This window comes from Bidens hawaiensis, unplaced genomic scaffold, assembly GCF_021521415.1.
Source record: "Bidens hawaiensis isolate Kalapana, Puna unplaced genomic scaffold, B.hawaiensis_p1.1 tig00074788_1, whole genome shotgun sequence".
NCBI classification, from domain to species: domain Eukaryota; kingdom Viridiplantae; phylum Streptophyta; class Magnoliopsida; order Asterales; family Asteraceae; genus Bidens; species Bidens hawaiensis.
In genome coordinates, this window is record NW_027502973.1 from 4,935 (window position 1) to 14,811 (window position 9,877).

The 9,877-nt window shown below is 43.8% G+C and overlaps 1 pseudogene across 1 annotated transcript; it reads right to left on the reverse strand.

The window, feature by feature from the left end:
- Positions 1-8,130: 8,130 nt before the first annotated feature.
- Positions 8,131-8,640, reverse strand: LOC143606433 (isoflavone reductase homolog pseudogene; annotated as a pseudogene). The gene is made up of 2 exons (XR_013148746.1): positions 8,270-8,640; positions 8,131-8,190 (listed from the first exon to the last, which is right to left on the reverse strand). The product of XR_013148746.1 is annotated as an isoflavone reductase homolog pseudogene (transcript).
- Positions 8,641-9,877: the final 1,237 nt, after the last annotated feature.

The following is a 9,877-nucleotide window of genomic DNA, read 5'->3' on the forward strand; positions in this document are numbered from 1 at the left end:
CAAGGTCTTGGTTGTGTTCTTATGCAACGAGGCAAGGTTATCGCTTACGCATCGAGGCAACTTAAGGTTCATGAAAAGAATTATACAACTCACGACCTCGAACTTGGTGCAGTTGTTTTTGCCTTGAAGATCTGGAGACACTACCTTTATGGTACTAAGTGCATCCTCTACACTGACCATAAAAGCCTTCAGCATATCTTTGATCAAAAGGAACTTAACATGAGGCAACGCCGATGGAACGAACTCATCAGCGATTACGATTGTGAGATCCGGTATCATCCTGGTAAGGCTAATGTGGTAGCCGATGCGCTCAGCCGAAAACCCTGCCAACTTAACTGTATCTTGCCGCGCACCCAGCTTCACTTCGCGCCGATTCAAAGCAACCTTGAATCGCGTATTCGTGACGCGCAGCGCGCATCCATCAGTAATGGTAACCTTCGCGCCGAGTTAGCGTGTGGCGCGGAAGCGCATTTTGTCCCTAATCTGAGTGGAATTCTCTGCTATCTCAATCGCATCTGGATTCCCTTTGATGAGAATCTTCGCGCTGATATCCTGAGTGAAGCGCATAAATCTCGATATTCTATTCATCCCGGCGCTGATAAGATGTACAAGGATTTGCGCATTACTTATTGGTGGCCCGGTATGAAAAAGGATATTGCTGTGTTCGTAGCTAAATGTCTGACTTGTTCTAAAGTAAAAGCTGAACACCAACGCCCATCTGGTTTGCTCGAACAACCAGAAATTCCTACGTGGAAATGGGAATGTGTAGCGATGGACTTTATTACCAAGTTACCTTTGACAGCAAGCAAACATGATAGCATTTGGGTAATAGTGGATCGATTGACTAAGTCTGCTCACTTTCTGCCCATTCGTGAAAACTACCGTGTTGAGCAACTCGCGCAGCTTTATGTCAAGGAAATTGTCTGCCGCCATGGTACTCCTTTGAGCATCATATCCGATCGCGATGGCCGTTTTATATCTCGCTTTTGGAAATCCCTCCAATCTGCGCTAGGAACTCGCTTGGACATGAGTACGGCGTATCATCCTCAGACTGACGGTCAGTCTGAGCGAACTATTCAAACTCTTGAGGATATGCTCCGATCTTGTGTTCTTGATTTTGGAGGTAATTGGGATTCGCACCTGCCTTTGATCGAGTTCTCTTATAATAACAGCTATCATTCCAGTATCGGTATGGCCCCATTTGAAGCACTTTACGGTCGTAAGTGCCGCTCCCCGATTTGTTGGAGCGAAGTGGGTGAAGCTCAAATCACAGGACCCGAACTTGTTCAAGAGACAACCGATAAAATCGCCAAGATCCGTGATCATCTGCTGACTGCCAGAAGCCGACAGAAGAGTTACGCAGATCGTAGGCGAAAGCCTCTCGAATTTCAAGTTGGTGATCTTGTTCTCCTCAAAGTGTCGCCCTGGAAAGGTGTTGTCCGCTTTGGGAAGAAGGGTAAGCTTGCTCCTCGTTATGTTGGTCCATTCAAGATTCTCGCGCGTGTGGGAAAAGTTGCCTACAGACTTGACCTGCCGCCCGCGCTCAGTAATGTGCATCCAACGTTCCATGTATCCAATCTCAAGAAGTGTTTAGCTGACGAGAACCTTCACATTCCACTTGATGAAGTTCAAGTTGATGAAACTATGCATTTTATTGAGAAGCCTGTTGAGGTTATGGATCGCGAGGTTAAGCAAACCAAGCGCAGTCGTATCCCTATCGTGAAAGTTCGCTGGGAGTCCAAGCGCGGAGCCGAGTTTACATGGGAAAGGGAAGATCAAATGAAGATCAAGTACCCGCACCTGTTCTCTGCGCAACCTACTTCGAGATAAATTTCGGGACGAAATTTCTTAAAGTAGGGGAGACTGTGACATCTGCCCTGATCCGACCCGACCCAGGTACCCGTTTCTCTGACCCGATCTCTTTCTTTTATGATTTAGTATTTATACTTTATTTTTAATGTATTTTCCTTCCCGCCTTTCGTTTCCTTCCCGCTGTCCCGTCCCTCTCCTCTCTTTCCGCCTTCTTTTCCCTCTTGTCGCCGTCCCGCCCTTACGCCTTGTTTCCCTCTTTCTTCTAACTCTTTGCTTGTCCTTTGTTCCTTCCCGCCTAAGGTTGTCTGCGCAGCTTCACGCGCCAGACTCCTTACAAGGAAGCCTGCGTGAAGACCATCTGTTCCTGCGATACGCGAGACGAACGCTTCCCGCGACGCGCTAAGGATTTGTAGTTCCCTCGACGCGCGAAGAATTATAGTTCTTCCCGCAGCGCGCTAGGAATCTTAGTTCCTCCCGCGGCGCGCTAAGAAATGTGGTTCTTCCCGCAGTGCGCATGGAAATATAGTTCTTTCCGCGACGCGTTAAGGTTGTTTTTGTCTGCCTTCGCGCTCGCGCTCTCTTGACCTTCTGTGTCTGCCTTCGCGCCTTAGCCTTCTCGCGTTAAACCCTTTGAGTTTTCTTCTGTTTAAGCTAGCCGTTGCTTTTGAGTTGTCTTATCTTTTGAGCTGTTGACCTAATCTGCTTTATGTCTGAAAAGTTACTTTCGGCGCAGCATGCGTACCAACCCCATTGGTTGACAGATAAAGTGACTGACATAATCTTTTGAGATCTGCTTTTGCCATGCTTGACCAGTACCTTTATCTGACCCGCCCATGCTTTTTACTGTTCCCTGACAGCTTTATCTTGCCTCTGCAGCTGCCATATCTTCCATATCTTTTGCTTTTTGGATTCTTATGCTTTTTGATATCTTTTGCTTGATCCTGTTAAAAATCTTTTCCCCTTTTTCTGGATTTGTGTCTCCTAGGGTTTTCCTATAAATAATAATAATATTTTCATAACACATCACACACAAACACTTAATCTCTCCTGTTCTCTTGCTCCTTGCTCTCTCTGCCGTCTTCCTCTCCTGCCTCCGTCTTCCTCCCTGTTCCTCCCTGCTTTTCCGGTAATATATATATATTATATATAATAATTTACTTATTAATTATGCTAACTTATAATCAAGACTTAAAACAGATCATTAAAACAATAATCTTATTTATAGGTTAACTTGTGCTTGTTTAAAGTTGGTTCTTGCTTTATCTTACACCGCATCGTTTATCAAGTGAGTTATCTCGTATCTAATCCCTTTTTATTTTAAATGCTTTGGGATGTTCATGTGTTCATACAAAACTTGAGTCTTAAACTGTTTATGAACTTTAGTCGCGCAGTATCCCATGTGTTGAGGACGTAGACTTGGCTGTTTATTTGTATGTGTGGATCATTAACCGTATGGACGGTCTATTCCGCAGTTTTCATGGTACCATTAGATGAACACGGGAGAACATTCGTTTATGATTTTCTCTTTTGTTTACACATGCACAGTTAGTCTTGTTTGTGAGCTCAATTGTGAGCACTGGCAGTCTTGTCTCTTAGAGTTGGTCCCGATCAGATTACACCCTTGTTGAAAACCAGACATACACATGTTGCGCGCAGATTTATTGTTATCTATGTATTGTATTAAACTTGATTTCTCACCAACACGCAAGTGTTTGACGTTTATTTTAACACATGTTCAGGTTTGCAGTAGCTGTTTTGGAGCTTGTGGACACGTAGGACGTTTTTACTTTTGGACCTAGAATTAAAATGTATCAGGACAAGTTAATGATGTTTGAATGTTATAATTTATAATATATTGATTTATGTTTGATTTATGTTCTTTATTTTCCCCGCTGCGCGTGCGCGATAAAATGTGTATTAATAAATATTGACACCAATAGTGTCGCGAGTAATGAAGCAATATGTGGCGCCCCGATGTATAATCCGCCTTTGGTCGGGGTGTTACAGGTAGATACCCGGCCATTCTTGTAACAGTTGAATTTTTATGGAATATAAATCTTTTGTGCTGGTAGGACCGTCACTCTTGCTTTATAAACGTTATACGACTTGCTCATGCATATTATAGTTTAATTTGGCACTTGTTTTGCCGCATAAACAATATATGATTCGCTTGTGCATATTTTAGTTTAACTTAGCAATTTCTTAAGTACTTTGGATAGGTTAACCTATCAACGTGGCAGATAATAGGTTAAAGTTTTGCTTCCTCTTTCGTGATTGTGCGGGTAAGACCGTCACTTGCACTTAGTAGGATGGCTAAACTTTACCTATATCTGACCTGCGTGGAGGTTTTCCTCATTTTTTCCTTGAAGAGATTTTCTAAGTGTTCTGAATAAGTTAACCGTTCGACGCGCGGTTGTCAATAGGTTAAAATTCAGTTTCCTCGATCATGATTTGTGCGGTTAGGCCCGGCACTTTCATTTAGTGGGATGACCGAACTTCACCTATGACTGACTTGCGTGAAGGTTTGCCGTTTTTTGTGTTTATTCGGGTTTTACCGCCTTCCACACGCAACGATTTCTTCACACTTATTTATGCGGTGAAAACCCATATCAGTGTTTTGAAGAAATTAACCGTTTGACGCGCGGTTGTCAATAGGTTAGTTCGGTTTCCTCTATCATGATTTGTGCGGGTAGGACCAGCACTTTCATTTAGTGGGATGACCCAACTTTACCTATAACTGACCTGCGTGAAGGTTGTCATCTGTTTTTTGTGCTTACGCGGGTTTTGCCGCCTTCCACACGCAACGATTTCTTCACACTTATTTATGCGGTGAAAACCGGCATATCAGTGTTTTGAATAAATTAACCGTTCGACGCGCGGTTGTCAATAGGTTAGTTCGGTGTCCTCTATCATGATTTGTGCGGTTAGGACCGGCACTTTCATTTAGTGGGATGACCCAACTTTACCTATAACTGACCTGCGTGAAGGTTGTCATCTGTTTTTTGTGCTTACGCGGGTTTTGCCGCCTTCCACACGCAACGATTTCTTCACACTTATTTATGCGGTGAAAACCGGCATATCAGTGTTTTGAATAAATTAACCGTTCGACGCGCGGTTGTCAATAGGTTAGTTCGGTGTCCTCTATCATGATTTGTGCGGTTAGGACCGACACTTTCATTTAGTAGGATGATCAAACTTTACCTATGACTGACCTGCGTGAAGGCTTTCCTTATATTTTCTTTAGAAATTTGTCGTTTTGTGTTTATGCGGGTTTTGCCTCCTTCCACACGCAACGACTTGCTTTCCCACTTATGTATGCGGTGAAGACCGGCATATCAATGTGGAAAGTTCATTAAGTATAAATGTAAGACCATCAGCGTCAATGTGATAAGGAGAATCATTTCCATTAGAAGTGGCTCTGGGCCTTTTCTTTTACAAGTTTGGAATTGATCTACATGCAGACTGTGTAATTGAGCTCCCTTCCATGTTCTTGGGAGTGTCATCGAGCCTTTCGAGCTGATATGCACTTGGTTCGGAATCTCGTTGTTTACGCAGTATGTAGTCTCCGACATTGAAGCTGCAGTTTTATTCGTGTTTTCCCCAACTGGGGTTCTACACGCATTAGCCTGCTCAGCGTTCATTACGCCACGAGGTGTGTCAGCGTCCCATCTCTGACAAATGCTTCGACGATGTCCTTCAAGTCTACGCATTCCTCGGTGTTGTGGCCTCTTGTCCTGTGGAAGTCACAGAATTTGCTCTGATCAACGTTGTGACGCTCTCGGATTATTGGAGCCTTTGGCCATGGGAGCCTCTCGGTGTCGAATATCTCGGTGACGCTTTTGGTGAGTGGCGTCCATCTGGAGTTCCGGTTCGACGACTGCATGTTATCCTTTCCGCCTAACCGAGGGTGCGAGCCGGATGAGGTGTCAAAGTTTACCCTTGACTGCCAAATGCCTAGCTTCCTCTTTTTGTTTAGTCGGGCGGTAAGGACATTGTTTTATCTTGTTTTCTGGGTGTAGAGGTTTGTGCTCTGGGGAAGATCTCTACTCAGTTGCTTTTCCGTTTCCGCGAAGCGTTTAGCTGCTGTCATGATGGCATCCCATGTGGATGGCATGCCATCTTTACCCGTTAAGGTGCGGATGAGCTCTGGGTCTTTTGCGCCCTGGATGAAAGCAGCGCGAACAAGATCTTCGCTAATACTACCCAGACTTAGCTTCTTTGAGTTGAAGCGAGTGATGAAGTCTAGCAAAGATTCATCTTCCTCTCGAATGCAATTGAGGATTGTCCATTGCTCTTCGGTATACTTTCTTTGTTGGCTGAAGTGTTGGCTAAACTTCTGTTGGAAGTCTGCCCAATCATAGATGTGGTGGACCGGTAGACGGTCAAACCACGCTCTAGCCGCTCCAACTAGCGTCATCTGGAACATATAACACCACGTGGGTTCCGTCCAATTGCTGACGGTTGCCCCCGCTATGAATCTGTTCAAATGATCGTCTGGGTCGGATATACCATCATAAGTGCCGATGTTGGGCATCTGCTTGGCACTCTTTGGGGCGATTGCTTCCGCAATGTCCCTTGCAAACTTGGACGTTCCCGCATTTGCAACAGTTGGTCTAAAAGCTTTGGAGAAGTCACGTGGGTTTCTACCCGCGTTTTTTGGTTTGAAAGTTTCTCCAAAATTCCTTCTCGGTTGGAAGTCCGTGTCCTTACGCTTCCCTTTCGCCCTATGGTGAGGGTTTACGTCGGTGTCGGATTCCTCCCGATCATCGTCCGAGTACTCGCACTCACTGCTCATGTTGAGCTGTTGTCGAGTACTTCCGAATTCTTCAGCCTGTTGAAGTGAACGCAAGCGTTCATCCAACTCAGCTTGGAATTCCTTCTGACGTGCTTCCGCCCACGCTTTAACTTGTTCAAGTGTTTGGCGGGGGAGCCTCGTCTGTTGTCTTTCCACCTGGGTATCAATGAATCCCCGGGGATGATTGTTTACTGCACTTGCCCCGGCTCGAGTGACCGGGGTAGTGTTCGTAAAATTTACTGCACTTGCCCCGGCTTGGGTAACCGGGGTAGTGTTCGTAAAACGTGTGTATTCGCCGGTGTTCCCCCCAGTAGCTGGGGTTATGGTTACCGGGGTTTCTTGGTTACTCCCTGGCCTGGGGACTGGAGTAACGTTAACCATCTTTCCAGAAGTTTTGAAAAAACTGAAAAAGAATAAGTTCTAGCTTTATGCACGGATGGCGCCAATGAAGAAACACTAATTGACCCCGGGCAGATTACGGATAATCTGGGGGTTAAATAGATGTTTCCCACGAGGGGTTATGTCCGGCAAAGATGGTTCTTCTGGTGAGCTGCAAAACAGACACCGTGAGCTCGTCACTGAGAAGGGGGTGGGTACCTCCTTGTGACCACCCTCCGGCGTGAGAATCAGACTAGATTACTCTTGAATATAAGTGTATATTAAGAGATTTCTAGAGAAGATAAGATGTGATAAGGTAATGTAATGTGTGCATACCATTCCAAGGTGTTGGGGTATTTATAGCCGAATGTAGGTTTCCAAGAAGGTACAGCCGGCTGAATAGTATTCCTGTTCTGCCAACTGTGGGCTACGCACATGCCATGCTGGCAGTTGGTGGGTAGGCAGCGGCTGATAGGGACCAGGCCGGCTGTGTACTATTCCTTTTCCACCAACTGCAGGCTATGCACGTGCTACGACAGGTTGGTGAGTAGGCAGCGGCTAATAGTGACAGGGGTTGGTGAGTAGGCAGCGGCTGATAGTGACCAGGCCGGCTGTGTACTATTCATTTGTCACAGTGAGCTGTCGCTGCTTTGGTCAGACCTTTTGTCCATACCTCGTCAGGTACAGTACAAAAGGTCCTCCAGTAGCGTACGGACTGGCTCATTTGGGCGGGAGTATTCCCGGCTTTGGGCGGGAGTGTTCCCGGCTTGCTCACTCCTTCTTCAGGTGACATTACTGAATTATTTAAGAGTTAAGTGCCTTGTGCGTGTAGCCTTGCTGCGCAGGTAGCCTTCCCTGATGGCTTGTATCCGCAGCTGCGGGAACAGGCGGGGTACTTCACCATTGGGAGGCTTTTCCTGCGGGAACAGCTTGCGTACTGCGCGTAAGGACGTCACGTCTCTGAGCATGGTGGGTCCTGCGGATCCAGTTGGTTTCTGCGCAGACGTCCCTCCTCAAGGTGAGTCTTGCGAGTTTAGCCTTTGCGCAGACGTCCCTGTTGAAGGTGAGTCTTGCGGGTTCAACTGCGCAGACGTCCCTCTTTAAGGTGAGTCTTGCGGGTCCAACTGGGCTCTGCTGGGACCTACCTCTTCAAGTGAGTGTCCCATTCGTGAAGGGTCGATCCCAAACTCTGAAGGCACGAACCGCTGTTTCAAGAAACCAATTACGTAAATATTTATTTGGACCTATAAAGTTGCAAGTCATGACTTGTTAGTTGTTACATACCTTGATGTTTCCAGCTTCTTTGATGGCATCAACAAGCTTAAGTTGAAGTAGAATATTATGCGATCGGAACTGGACCCCTGACATGGTGCATATGACCACATCAACTTGTTTAACCACATCCACGAGACTCTGGTGATCAGAAAACGAACCCTCAACCAACCGAGCTCCTTGTTCCTTAAACGACAACAACATCTGAAGCTTGTCAATATCAAAACCAATCTCTCTACGCATAAGGACATAGGTCGGGTGGCCTTGAGCAAGACTGGCCTTGACAATCCTCTTGCCAATGTAGCCCGTGCCACCCACAACAAGAATCTTGCTCTTTGACATCTTCTTGAATTTTTTATTAAAAGTTAATAAAGAGTACGTGATTAATTTGTTATATCACAAGTTAATGTGTATATTTACACACATATATATGGAGGAGATAACATAGCATGGTGATATTATTTCTTAATAAAATCACGTGCCTCTATGGCTCTCTTTGAACGGTCTCTTTTACCAGGCTGATGGTCATACCCGCCCATCTTGTACGTCTGGCGGCCTTCGCTTTTGGAGAAATATAGGATGTGAAATAATTGTTTTTTTTTATATTTATTTATACTTATATTAATATATTATTAAAAAGTATATAACGCTTTATTGTTTAGTTTTTACGTAATTTCGTCACGGGGCAGAATTAGCACGTACGTTTAAAGTCATCCTGAAATTACAACCTGCATGATCTAAACAAGACTATTGATAAGCTATATATTATTTATTAATCATACACAAAGTTTGAAGAATTAGTTTGGAGTAAAGTTTTTTTTTCTTATTTAAATTTAATTTTAAGTTTTAAGAATGAGCTTTATATGTACACAATATGCCACGAAAGCAATAATACTAACGGAGTTAATTAGTGTCATGTTAGTTTGGGTATACTAGAAGAAAATAAATTGAAACTTGAGAGTGGTGATAAATATTTCGTTAGTTGTAAGTATTCTTGACCAATAATGAATAATAAGAGTATCTAAATCTAATAACTCATAAATATAATATACTGTAACATATATAGGATTTGAACCCTCAATTTTTTTTGGTTGTAAGTTCTAAAGCTTAGACGATTGTAATTAAGATAGGATAAAATATGAAAAGCTATCATTTTTTTAGGGTCATATTAGAGACACCACCCCAAAATTAAAAAACACCCACCAATCCGTCACACATCGGGCGATCCGCCGCATATTGGTGGGGTCTTTAAGAAAAATGTATTTTTTTGTTTTTTGTTGACTTTTTTCATTATTTTATTGTAGTTTTGTTGTCTTTTCTTTTATTTTTTATTTTCTTTTGTTTGTTTATGATTTTGTATTAGTAATCTTAATCTTTAGAAAAAATACTTTTAAATATTTTTCATTTTAAACAAAGTTTCGGGTAAAAACCGAGTAAACGTCAAACTTCTCGTTTTAACGAGCTAGTCATTGTTCAAATCAACAAAAATATTTCCTAACATCTTTAATTTATGTTTCATTTTATATTATTTTTTTTGAATAGGTACCTACACAGGTTTATCGCTCAGCCCGTACAGGGTCGTCACACGGGGGGGGGGGGGGGGGGCAGATTGCTGCAACC